At 37.4% G+C, this 12,486-nt stretch overlaps 1 protein-coding gene across 6 annotated transcripts in view; it reads right to left on the bottom strand.

The window, feature by feature from the left end:
* Positions 1–12,486, bottom strand: part of GRIK2 (glutamate ionotropic receptor kainate type subunit 2) — a 638,500-nt gene that overhangs the window by 560,607 nt on the left and 65,407 nt on the right. The gene's annotated exons all lie outside the window — the stretch shown is intronic.

The raw sequence follows: 12,486 nt of genomic DNA, 5'->3' as shown, positions 1-12,486 counted from the left end.
CCAGGTCAACTTTGTCGTATGGAAAAAAACATGCAAAGGAATAACCTTTTGTGAAGCACTAAAACCTTAAATATTAATGTAGTTGAAATTCCTAATTTGATAAAAGGGATGAAAGAACCCACTGGAGCATTTAGCAAGTAACCAACTAAAACCTGGCTATGTTCAGAGACCAAAGAATCTGTTCAGAGACCAAGATGGACATTTATTTCTAGAAGTTGAAAGGCAAAATGTTAATTAAGATAGGATTGGCAGCACAACTACGGCACCTACCAGGCACCGGTGGGGGACCACGGACATCTAAGGGGAGGGAGGAAGCCCCAGCGACCAGGTAGGATATGGGACATGGGGGGAGTGAGGGGGGAGGAGAAGTGGAGGTGGGATGGGACTGGTGTCTCTGAGGGGTGACTAGGGGAGGGGAAGGGATCCCATGCCTGAAGGGGGAAATTGGGGGACCACTGGGAGGGCAGAAGATCAAAAGGGAGCATGGCCAAGTTTCCCCTGCTCACTTGGACCACAAGGAACCTGCTGAGATCCCGGGCCTGACCCTCTGCTCACCGAGGCCCCCTCCAGCCATGCAGGTCCTGAAGGAGTGGGAGGGAAGGAAGGGGAGCAAAAGTAAAGGCCGGACCTACAGGACCAGCACCCCTGAGGGGTGGCTGGGGGAGGGGAGGAGTTCCTACACCCAGTGGGACCCACCCACGGTTGGGGGTCCAGCAGCGACGGGGGAGAACCTAGGGGAGATGGGGGTGGCGGCGAGGAGGAATGGAAGGGAAAGGGGCCAGTGCCTTCCCTGTCCACTTAGGCACCGGGAAGCCTGTTGGGCTCCCGGGCCTAACCCTCTGCCCCTGGAGCCTCCCTCCTGCTGTGCAGAGCCCAAACCCTGCAGCTACACCCCATCCAGGGCCCTACCTCTACACTCAGAGACCCCCTCCAATGTGATGGGCCTAAACTACACCCACACATGCTCACTCAGGGCCCTACCTCCAAACTCTGGAACCCCACACTCCAGAGGCTCTCCTTTCCACACGCTGCCTCTCTCCTTCTGTGCAGGTCCTAAGCAGAGGCCCCGCCCCATGCTTGAACGTCGCCCTGCCTAGGCCCCGCCCCCAGGGCCTTTTCCACTGTGTGGGTCCTGAGCCTAGGCCCCCAACCCACACTCAAACGTCACCCCTCCACCCGCCTAGGTCTCACCCTACCCTAAACCCCTCCCCTGCCTAAGTTCCACCCCCCACCTAAACTCCGCCCCCATAGCCAAGGCTTTTTTTTCTTTTTTCCTCTTTTAGATTGGGATTGTGTTTTACCTTGTTGATTCGCTTTTGTTGATTCATTTATATATTTTTCTAATAAATCTTTTATTTAACTAATTTTATTTTATTCTTTATACTTTGTTATTGTTCTCTCCTTTTGGCTTGTTCCCCGCCCCACTTTTTTTTTCTTTTTTCTGTTGTGGTTTTATTTTACCTTTTGTAGTTGTTTCAATTATATTTTTATTCTTCCTAATATATTTTTTATCTTTCTAATTTTATTTTGTTATGTATTCTTTGTTATCGTACTACTCCTTTTTCTCTTTTCTTTTCTTTTTTTTTTTTTTGCCATGCCACGTGGCCTGTGGGATCTTGGTTCCCAGGCCGGAGGTTGGGCCCGAGCTCCTGTGGTGGGAGCTCTGAGTCCAAACCACTGGACTAATAGAGAATCTCAGACCCCTGGGAATATTAATCTGAGTGAGGCCTCCCGGAGGTCCTCACTTCAGCCCAAGACCCAGCTCTATCCAACTGCCTGCAAAATCCAGTGCTGGATGCCTCAGGCCAAACAACCAGTAAGACAGGAATACAGTCCCACCATCAAAAAAAAACAAAAAAAACAAACTGAAATGACAAAAAAATATGTTACAGACAAGGGAGCAAGGTAAAAACCTACAAGACCAAATAAATGAAGATGAAATAGTCAACCTACCTGAAAAAGAATTCAGAGTAATGATAGTAAATATGACCCAAAAATCTCAGAAACAGAATGGAGAAAATACAAGAAACATTTAACAAGAATTTAGAAGAACTAAAGAGCAAACAAACAGTGGTGAACAACACAATAACTGCAATTAAAAATACTCTAGAAGGAATCAATAGCAGAATAACTGAGGCAGAAGAACAGATAAGTGACCTGGAAGATAAAATGGTAGAAATAACTGAAAGGGAGCAGAATAAAGAAAAAAGAATGAAAAGAATTGAGGACAGTCTCAGAGACCTCTGGGACAACATTAAACACACCAACATCGAATTATAGGGGTCCCAGAAGAAGAACAGAAAAAGAAAGAGCCTGAGAAAATATTTGAAGAGGTTACAGTCAAAAACTTCCCTAACATGGGAAAGGAAATGGTCAATCAAGTCCAGGAAGCACAGAGAGTCCCATACAGGAAAAACCCAAAGAGGAACTCACCAACACACTTATTAATCAAACTATCAAAAATTAAATACAAAGAAAAAAATGTTAAAAGTAGCAAGGGAAAAGCAACAAATAATATACAGGGGTATCCCCATAAGGTAAACAGCTGATCTTTCAGCAGAAACTCTGCAAACCAGAAGGGAGTGGCAGGACATATTTAAAGTGATGAAAGGGAAAAACCTACAAGCAATATTACTCTACCCAGACAGGATTTCATTCAGATTCAATGGAGAAATCAAAAGCCTTACAGACAAGCAAAAGCTATGAGAATTCAGCACCACCAAACCAGCTCTACAAAAAATGCTAAAGGAACTTCTCTAAGCAGGAAACAAGAGAAGAAAAAGACCCACAAAAACAAATCTAAATCAATTAAGAAAATGGTAATAGGAACATACATATTGATAATCACCTTGAATGTAAATGGATTAAATGCTCCAACCAAAAGACACAGACTGGCTGAATGGATACAAAAACAAGACCCTTATATATGCTGTCTACAAGAAACCCACTTCAGACCTAAGGACACATACAGATTGAAAGTGAGGGGATGGAAAAAGATATTCCATGCAAATGGAAATCACAAGAAAGCTGGAGATGTAAAACCCACATCAGATAAAGAGACTTTAAAATAAAGACTATTACAAAAGATAAGGAAGGACACTACATAATGATAAGGAATCAATCCAAGAAGAAGATATAACAATTATAAATATTTATGCACCCAATATAGAAGCACCTCAATAAATAAAGCAAATGCTAACAGCCATAAAAGGAGAAATCGACAGTAACACAATAATAGTAGGGGACTTTAACACCCACTTACACCAAGAGACAGATCATTCAGACAGAAAATAAATAAGGAAACACGAGCTTTAAATGACACAATAGACCAGATAGACTTAACTGATATTTTTAGGACATTCCACGCAAAAGCAGAAGAATACACTTTCTTCTCAAGTGCACACGGAACGTTCTCCAGAATAGATCAAATTTTGGGTCACAAATTAACCTTGGAAAATTTTTAAAAACTGAAATCATATCAAGCATCTTTTCTGACAACAATGTTATGAGATTAGAAATAAACTACAGGAAAAGAAAAGTATAAAACAAAAATAAATGGAGGCTAAACAGTGTGCTGCTAAATAACGAAGAGATCCCTAAAGAAATCAAAGAGGAAATCAGAAATTACCTAGAAACAAATGACAATGAAAACACGATGATCCAAAACCAATGGGATGCAGCAAAAGCATTTCTAAGAGGGAAGTTCATAGGAATTCAAGCTCACTTCAAGAAACAAGAAAAATCTCGAATAACAATCTAACCTTACACCTAAAGCAAATAGAAAAAGAACAACAAAGAAAACCCAAAATAAGTAAAAAGAAATCATAAACATCAGAGCAGAAATAAGTGAAATAGAAACAAACAAACAAAAAAAACAATAGCAAAGATCAATAAAACTAAAAGCTGGTTCTTTGAGAAGATAAACAAAATTAATAAACCTTTAGCCAGACCCATCAGGAAAAAAAGGGAGAGGACTCAAATCAATAAAATTAGAAATGAAGAAAGAGAAATTTAAACTGACACTGAAGAAATACAAAACATCATAAAAGACTACAACAAGCAACTATATGCTAATAAAATGGACAACCTGGAAGAAATGGACAAATTCTTGGAAAAGTACAACCTTCCAAGACTGAATCAGGAAGAATTAGAAGATATAAACAGACCAATCACGGGTAATGAAATCAAAACTGTAATTAAAAATCTTCCAACAAACAAAAGTCCAGGACCAGATGGTTTCACAGGTGAATTTTATCAAACATTTAAAGAGTTAACGCCTATCACTCTCAAACTCTTCCAAAAATTACAGAGGGAAGAACACTCCCAAACTTGTTCTATGAGGCCACCATCACCCTGATATCAAAACCAGACAAAGATATCACAAACAAAGAAAATTACAGACCAATATCACTGATGAACATAGCCGCAAAAATCCTCAACAAAATACTAGCAAACAGAATCCAACAACACATTAAAAGGATCATACACCATGATCAAGTGGGATTTATCCCAGGGCAGGGATGCAAGGATTCTTCAATATATACAAAACAATCAATGTGATAGACCATATTAACAAACTGAAGAATAAAAACCATATGATCATCTCAATAGATGCAGAAAAAGCTTTTGATAAAATTCAACACCCATTTATGATAAAAACTCTCCAGAAAGTGGGCATAGAGGGAACCTGCCTCAACACAATAAAAGCCATATACGACAAACCCACAGCAAACATCATTCTCAATGGTGAAGAACTGAAAGCATTTCCTCTAAGATCAGGAACAAGACAAGGATGTCCACTCTCACCACTATTATTCAACATAGGATTGGAAGCCTCAGCAATCAGAGAAGAAAAAGTAACAAAAGGAATACAAATTGGAAAAGAAGTAAAACTGTCACTACTTGCCCATGACATGACACTATACATCAAAAATCCTAAAGATGCCACCAGAAAACTATTAGAGGTAATCAATTAATTTGGTAAAGCTTCAGGATACAAAATTAATGCACAGAAGTCTCTTGCATTCCTATACACTAACAACGAAAGAGCAGAAAGAGAAATTAAGGAAACAATCCCATTTACCATCGCAACAAAAAGAGTAAAATACCTAGGAATAAACCTACCTAAGGAGGCAAAAGACCTGTACTCAGGAAACTATAAAACACTGATGAAAGAAATCAAAGATAACATAAATAGATGGAGAGATATACCATGCTCCTGGATTAGAAGAATCAATATTGTGAAAATGACTATACTACCCAAAGCAATCTACAGGTTCAGTGTGATCCTTATCAAATTACCAATGGCATTTTTCACAGAACTAGAACAAGAAATTTTACAAATTGTATGGAAACACAAAGGACCCTGAATAGCCAAAGCAATCTTGAGAAAGAAAAACGGAGCTGGAGGAATCAGGCTCCCTGACTTCAGACTATACGACAAAGCTACATTAATCAAGACAGTATGCACTGGCAAAAAAAACAGAAATATAGATCAATGGAACAAGATAGAAAGCCCAGAGATAAACCCATGCACATATGGTCACCTTATCTTTGACAAAGGAGGCAGAATATACAATGGAGAAAAGACAGCCTCTTCAATAAGTGGTGCTGGGAGAACTGGACAGCGACATGTAAAAGAATGAAATTAGATCACTCCCTAACACCATACACAAAAATAAACTCAAAGTGGATTAAAGACCTAAATGTAAGGCCAGACACTATCAAACTCTTAGAGGAAAACATAGGCAGAACACTCTATGACATAAATCAGCAAGATATTTTTTGACCCACCTTCTAGAGTAAGGGAAATAAAAACAAAAATAAACAAATAGGACCTAACGAAACTTAAAAGCTTTTGCACAGCAAAGGAAACCATAAACAAGATGGAAAGACAACCCTCAGAATGGGAGAAAATATTTGCAAACGAAGCAACTAACAAAGGATTAATCTCCAAAATATACAAGCAGCTCATGCAGCTCAATATCACAAAAACAAACAATCCAATCCAAAAATGGGTGGAAGATGTAAATAGACATTTCTCCAAAGAAGACATACAGATGGCCAACAAATGTGTGAAAGGATGCTAAACATCACTAATCATTAGAGAAATGCAAATCAAGACCACAATGAGGTATTACCTCACACCAGTCAGAATGGCCATCATCAAAAAATCTACAAACAGGGGCTTCCCTGGTGGTGCAGTGGTTGAGAGTCCGCCTGCCGATGCAGGGAACACGGGTTCGTGCCCCGGTCCAGGAAGATCCCACATGCTGTGGAGCGGCTGGGCCCTGTGAGCCATGGCCACTGAGCCTGCACGTCCGGAGCCTGTGCTCCGCAACGGGAGAGGCCTCAACAGTGAGAGGCCCACCTACTGCAAAAAAAAAAAAAAAAAAAAAATCAACAAACAATAAATGCTGGAGAGGGTGTGGAGAAAAGGGAACCCTCCTGCACTGTTGGTGGGAATGTAAATTGATACAGCCACTATGGAGAACAGTATGGAGGTTCCTTAGAAAACTAAAAATAGAACTACCGTATGACTCAGCAATCCCACTACTGGGCACATACACTGAGAAAACCATTATTCAAAAAGATACATGTATCACAATGTTCATTACAGCACTATTTACAATAGCCAGGACATGGAAGCAACCTAAATGTCCATCAACAGATGACTGTATAAAGAAGATGTGGCACATATATACAATGGAATATTAGTCAGCCATAAAAAGGAACGAAATTGAGTTGTTTGTAATGAGTTGGATGTACCTAGAATGTGTCATACAGAGTGAAGTAAGTCAGAAAGAGAAAAACAAATATCGTATGCTAACGCATATATGTGGAATTTTAAAAAGCGGTACTGATGAACCTAGTTGCAGGGCAGGAATAAAGACCCAGATGTAGAGAACGGACCAGAGGGCACAGCGGGGGAAGGGGAAGCTGGGATGAAGTGGGAGAGTAGCACTGACGTATATAGACTACCAAATGTAAAATGGATCACTAGTGGGAAGCTGCTGCATAGCACAGGGAGATCAGCTCGGTGCTTTGTGACGACCTAGAGGGATGGGATAGGGAGGGTGGGAGGGAGGCTCAAAAGGGAGGGGATACGGGGATATATGTATACATATATATGTATACATATAGCTGATTCATTTAGTTCAGCAGAAACTAACACAACATTGTAAAGCGTTTATACTCCAATAAAGATGTGGAAGAAAAAAAAAAAGACAGGATTGGCTATGAAAAAATTTAAATATCCTGTAAGAGTAAAATATGGGTAGACTATCTTAGCTAATAAAGATTATACACAGATTATACACAGATTTATATAATATAAACATATAAATATTCTATTTATATATATAAAAATATCAGGGGTGTTAAGTGCCATATTGTTAAGTTATATTACCATCCTGCCAGAATTTCTAAAAGCAATTTCTCCATTAAATATGCATTAAAGATATCAAGAATTTGTTTGTAATCAATAAGTGACTTCAAGAGGTACAAACTGATTAACATATGCTTATGCGTCACCAAGTTTCCCATACCGTTACAATTACCTAGTTTATAATATTGATGCTGATATTAAAATTATGTACACAAGGAAAAAAACAGATATACACTCAGAATTTGCTCATAAGCTATACAATGCCTTAATTACTGGCAGTTACATATCTGCAGCTTAATAAGCATGTCACTTTACTCACTCATATACTTAGCTTCTGCTAATCATACATACATACACAAACACCAGAGTGTTCCCTTTAGAATTGTTTAGCAGTTAGTCCAACAATTCAGCTAAATCAAATGCCACATTTTTATCATAGCTTGCTTCAACGATGTGATTAACTTCACTATGTTTTGGGTATCCCCCAAATAATCCAGAAATAATCATCTAAACTATGAATTTGTTCTCTAGCATTTTGTTTGTTTTGTTATATTTTATCTATTAAATTCATATTTTTTTCTTGTCTGATTTAAAAACCTGAAAAGATGAAAAACTTTTAAGATTTAGATATAAAAGTATACATAACTGAAAATAAAAAGTGTTAATAATGCAAGAACCCAAGATTTATGAAATAAAAACTATAGTAAGTAGCTTACATTCTTCTTTAACCTCTATTTTTTTTCCAAATTAAGGTTGTATTCAGACACAGATGCACACATGCACATATCAAATACACATTTGAAGCTGAATTATTATTTGCAATCTCTCAACAAAAATTTTGAGCAATTATTATGTGCCAAATACTGTTCTAGGCATGGTAGATACAGACAATGTTTATTTCAGATAATTACTGGTTATTTGACTAAACTTAACTACTCTGCTTTTTGGAATTTGATTTTCTGAACAACTCTAACTAAAGGATCCCATACCTCCCCTCCCCACACAGTCCCGCCACTGAGTAGCGTCCTGGATGAATAACATTCAGCCTAAGCAAGTTTGACCATAAATTTTTCCAAGAACAACATTCTATCTCAAATTGAAAATATTTCAGTATCTAATTCTGGATTCTACTAAAGCATCTCTGGTCCTAGGCATTCATAATATCCTTTCCTATCAATTCAGGCTATATACAAACATTATGATGCTAATGAAGTTTTCCTTTAGTGTTTCCTCAAATGTGCATGCACCTATCAACAAACCTCTTTTCCTTTTTAAAAATATGCCACTATTCCTGCCATTGCCCAACAAGCTAAAGGTATCTAGAGCCCCCAAGACTTGCTCTATTATAGAATTATCTTGTATTCCAGATCAAGTTCATGAATCAAACATGCCAAATCATCTCCTCTTTCAAATAATGGGTGTGTTTATTAAGGGCCTGTTCTGTGTCAGGCCCCACACCAATACCCCTTTGGGACATCTCTGATGAATGGCAGCTCATCTGATAAACTAAGCTAATGTGTTAGTAGGTCCTACTGGGATAATGGATTACCTTCACAATAATATGTTACATGTTAATAAAAGCTTCGTGGAGATAGTACCTTAATCCATAGAAATTACTGCAGTAGTTGAAATTTCAGGTACCAGGGCAAGCTTACATTTAAAGATCATTTCAGATCCAGAATGGACTTTCAGGACAGTCTAGTCAAACTCCATTTACAGAAACCCAAAAGTGTTACATGATCTGCCTAAAATCTGACACCTGGTTCTTGGAAAAATCAACATTTAACTTTCAGTTTTCTTGTACCCTAGCCTTTAGAGTTTCACTTCTCTAAAGTCTTCACTTCTCAGGATAAACTACCAGCTTTTTAATTCAATTATATATCGAGCAGACCCTGTGCTTATGGAGCTGTAATTCTGATTCTGATTAATCACATCCACCACTCAAAGTACTATAGTACAAGCAGATCACACACAGACATAAAACAAATTATCCTATCAAGTCATAAAGAGCATTATTTTCTTTCCTACTAAACCCTTAATATATTTACATGGGACCACAAGATTAATGTGGGCTTAACATGTTTATATGAAGATGTTCAAATCAAACCATTATTTACCTGTATTATCCAGGTAGATGGACCACTAAACAAGAATTCAGAAAAATTATTGAGCCCTCAATCTCAATTTATAAGGATTCCACAAAATGTTCATATTCTATTGAAATTAACTTGGGAAGTATAAATTTAACCTAGGTCTAATTATTTTATGACATGGTACCTATAACACTGTTATAATAATGTAGACTCGCCCATGGCGTGCTAAAAGCAGGGAGACAGGAACAATTCAGCAGAGAATTGGGGCAATTAGAAAATAAGTTTTAAAAAAATGACTTCCCCCTCCCAGCCCCAATCTCTTGAGAATTTTGCCCTCATCCCATTCCAGTCATTCCAGAAGCACATCTTGAATTATGGAATATTGTTTGGAAAAAGGGGGCTCAGTGTACAAAATACAACATATTGCTAAAATCATTGGAACAAATACAACCAGCCTTTCTAGACACATTATCTACCTTTTGTTTTTTCTTCTTTTTAGACATACAAAACACAGAGAGCAAAAATAAGCAATGAACCCACTTTGCCAGAAAAAGTCTCTGCTCCCTTTCCTTATCCAAGCCTGCTACAACCTCACCAATCCCCTGCAGCCCATACACAACTCCCCCAAACAATAGCTCTATGCCTATTATCCCTAAATAAAGTATGGAAGACATTAATAAAATAGTCTTATGAAATTATTTCAAACAGCAATTAAAATTCAGAATTATATGAAAAAATAAACATTAAAGAAACAACATTATTAAAAACAATACATTTATTGCATATAAAAGTTAGTGAATGCTCAGGTATGTCTGAAGAAATTCCAGGATCCTCAGCATAACTTGAAGTGTTTGTAAGAAAAGAATCTCCACAGTTTAAGACTATGGAAAGTCTAAGAGAGTATAACTAAGCATAAAACAAACCATTTAATTACTCAGACATCCTTGAGTATCCAGTAAATTCAATAACTTCAATTTGCAGAAATAATTTTTAATATTAAAATATCAATGCCAGTTATCACTGGTACCTGCTCACTGATGGACTGGTGTATCTTGGGCTGCTCCCCCTTCAGTTATTAGCTTTCTGTTAGCTTCTGACCAGATACCTTCCTCATTCTTTTTTTTATGAAGAAAAAGAGGTTCCACAGTTAGAGCTAAATCTTAATCTTGGAGTGAATCCTGGACTTCTAATCATATGAAACCGACCATAAATTAAAGATAACTACAATATTTTTAACCTAAGAAATAAAAACAAAAACAAAAACCCAATGGCTATAAAGATCTTGTAGTAACATGGGAAAATGTGTATAATTTAATCTTATGTGAAAAAGCCAAATACAAAATTGTTTATGAAAAAATAAATGTATGAAAATTGGAAGAAAATAAACTAAATTGCTAATAATTATGTTAGCGGGTAAAGTTATAAGTGAGGTAATTTTTTTCTTGTTTCTATTTTCCAAACTTTCTGTGATACCATTTCTATAATGAAAATGTTTAATTAGAAAAGTATACTAAATTATTAGTATATTATTAAAACCAAAATTTCCTTTAGGTTACCTTAAACTGATTATTATGTTTTACATAAAACACTATCCATTTAGTACAGAGTACTTTCATTCTGACTTAGTAATGTCACCATATTATTTTAAGAACAGAGAAATTGTTCACTCTATTTCACAAATGGGGTATGAGTTCACACCTTGAAAACATACTTTTTAATTTAACAGGTTGAAAATAGTTCTGATGATTGGGCATTGTTGATCTGATTTTGAATCCTAAGGTAGAGCTAACACTGAATGTCAAAGAAATGTAGCTCTTATCAAATGAAGAATTACACAAATGTTCATGATCAATGTCTAAAAATGTTCAGACCCCACCGAATTTATACCAATAATACTAAATTCCTCCTTAGCTATCATCCAAAAGACCACAAATAACAAATGTTGGTGAGGATGTGAAAAAAGGGAACCCTCGTACACTGTTGGAGGGAATGTAGATTGGTGCAGCCACTGTTTTTTTGAGACACAGTATGGAGGTTTCTCAAAAAACTAAAAATAAAACTACCATAAAAACCAACAATTCCACTCCCGAGTATTTATCTGAAAAAAACAAAAACACGAATTCAAAAAGATACATGCACCCTAATGTTCATAGCAGCATTATTTACAATTGTCAAGATATGGAAGCAACCTAAGTGTCCCTCAACAGATGAATGGATAAAGAAGATGTGGTATATATGTGCATGTAAATATATATATATATACACACACACACACAGGCACACATGCATACATACAGTGGAATACTACTTAGCCATAAAAAAGAATGAAATTTTGCCATTTCCAACAACATGGATGGACTTGGAGGGTTAATAAGTCAGACAGAGAAATACTGTATGATAGCACTTATTTGTGGAATCTAAAAAATAAAACTAACTAGTGAATATAACAGAAAAGACTCACAGACATAGAGAACAAGCTAGTGATTGTCAGTAGGAGAGGGGAAGGGGGAGGGCCAAGTTAAGGGTAGGAGATTAAGAGGTACAAACTATTATGTATAAAATAAATAAGCTACAAAGATATATAGTGCAACACGGAATGTAGACAATATTTTATAATAACTATAAATGGAATATAACCTTTAAAAATTGTGAATCACTATGTTGTACACCTGAAACTTGTGTAATATTTGTACATCAACTATACCTCAATTTAAAAAAATTTAAATTCACCCTCTTTGCAGAGCATTAAAACTGATGCTCCGGGGCTTCCCTGGTGGCGCAGTGGTTGAGAATCTGCCTGCCAATGCAGGGGACACGGGTTCGAGCCCTGGTCTGGGGAGATCCCACATGCCGCAGAGCAACTGGGCCCGTGAGGCCCGCGCACCGCGATGAGGAGTGGCCCCCACTCACCGCAACTAGAGAAAGCCCTCGCACAGAAACGAAGACCCAACACAGCCAAAAATAAATAAATAAATTTATTTTAAAAAAACAAAAACTGATGCTCCT

The sequence above is a fragment of the Mesoplodon bidens genome (assembly GCF_964165515.1).
Source record: "Mesoplodon bidens genome assembly, chromosome: 12".
Taxonomy (NCBI): Eukaryota; Metazoa; Chordata; class Mammalia; order Artiodactyla; family Ziphiidae; genus Mesoplodon; species Mesoplodon bidens.
This window is presented reverse-complemented; position numbering and strand designations above follow the sequence as displayed.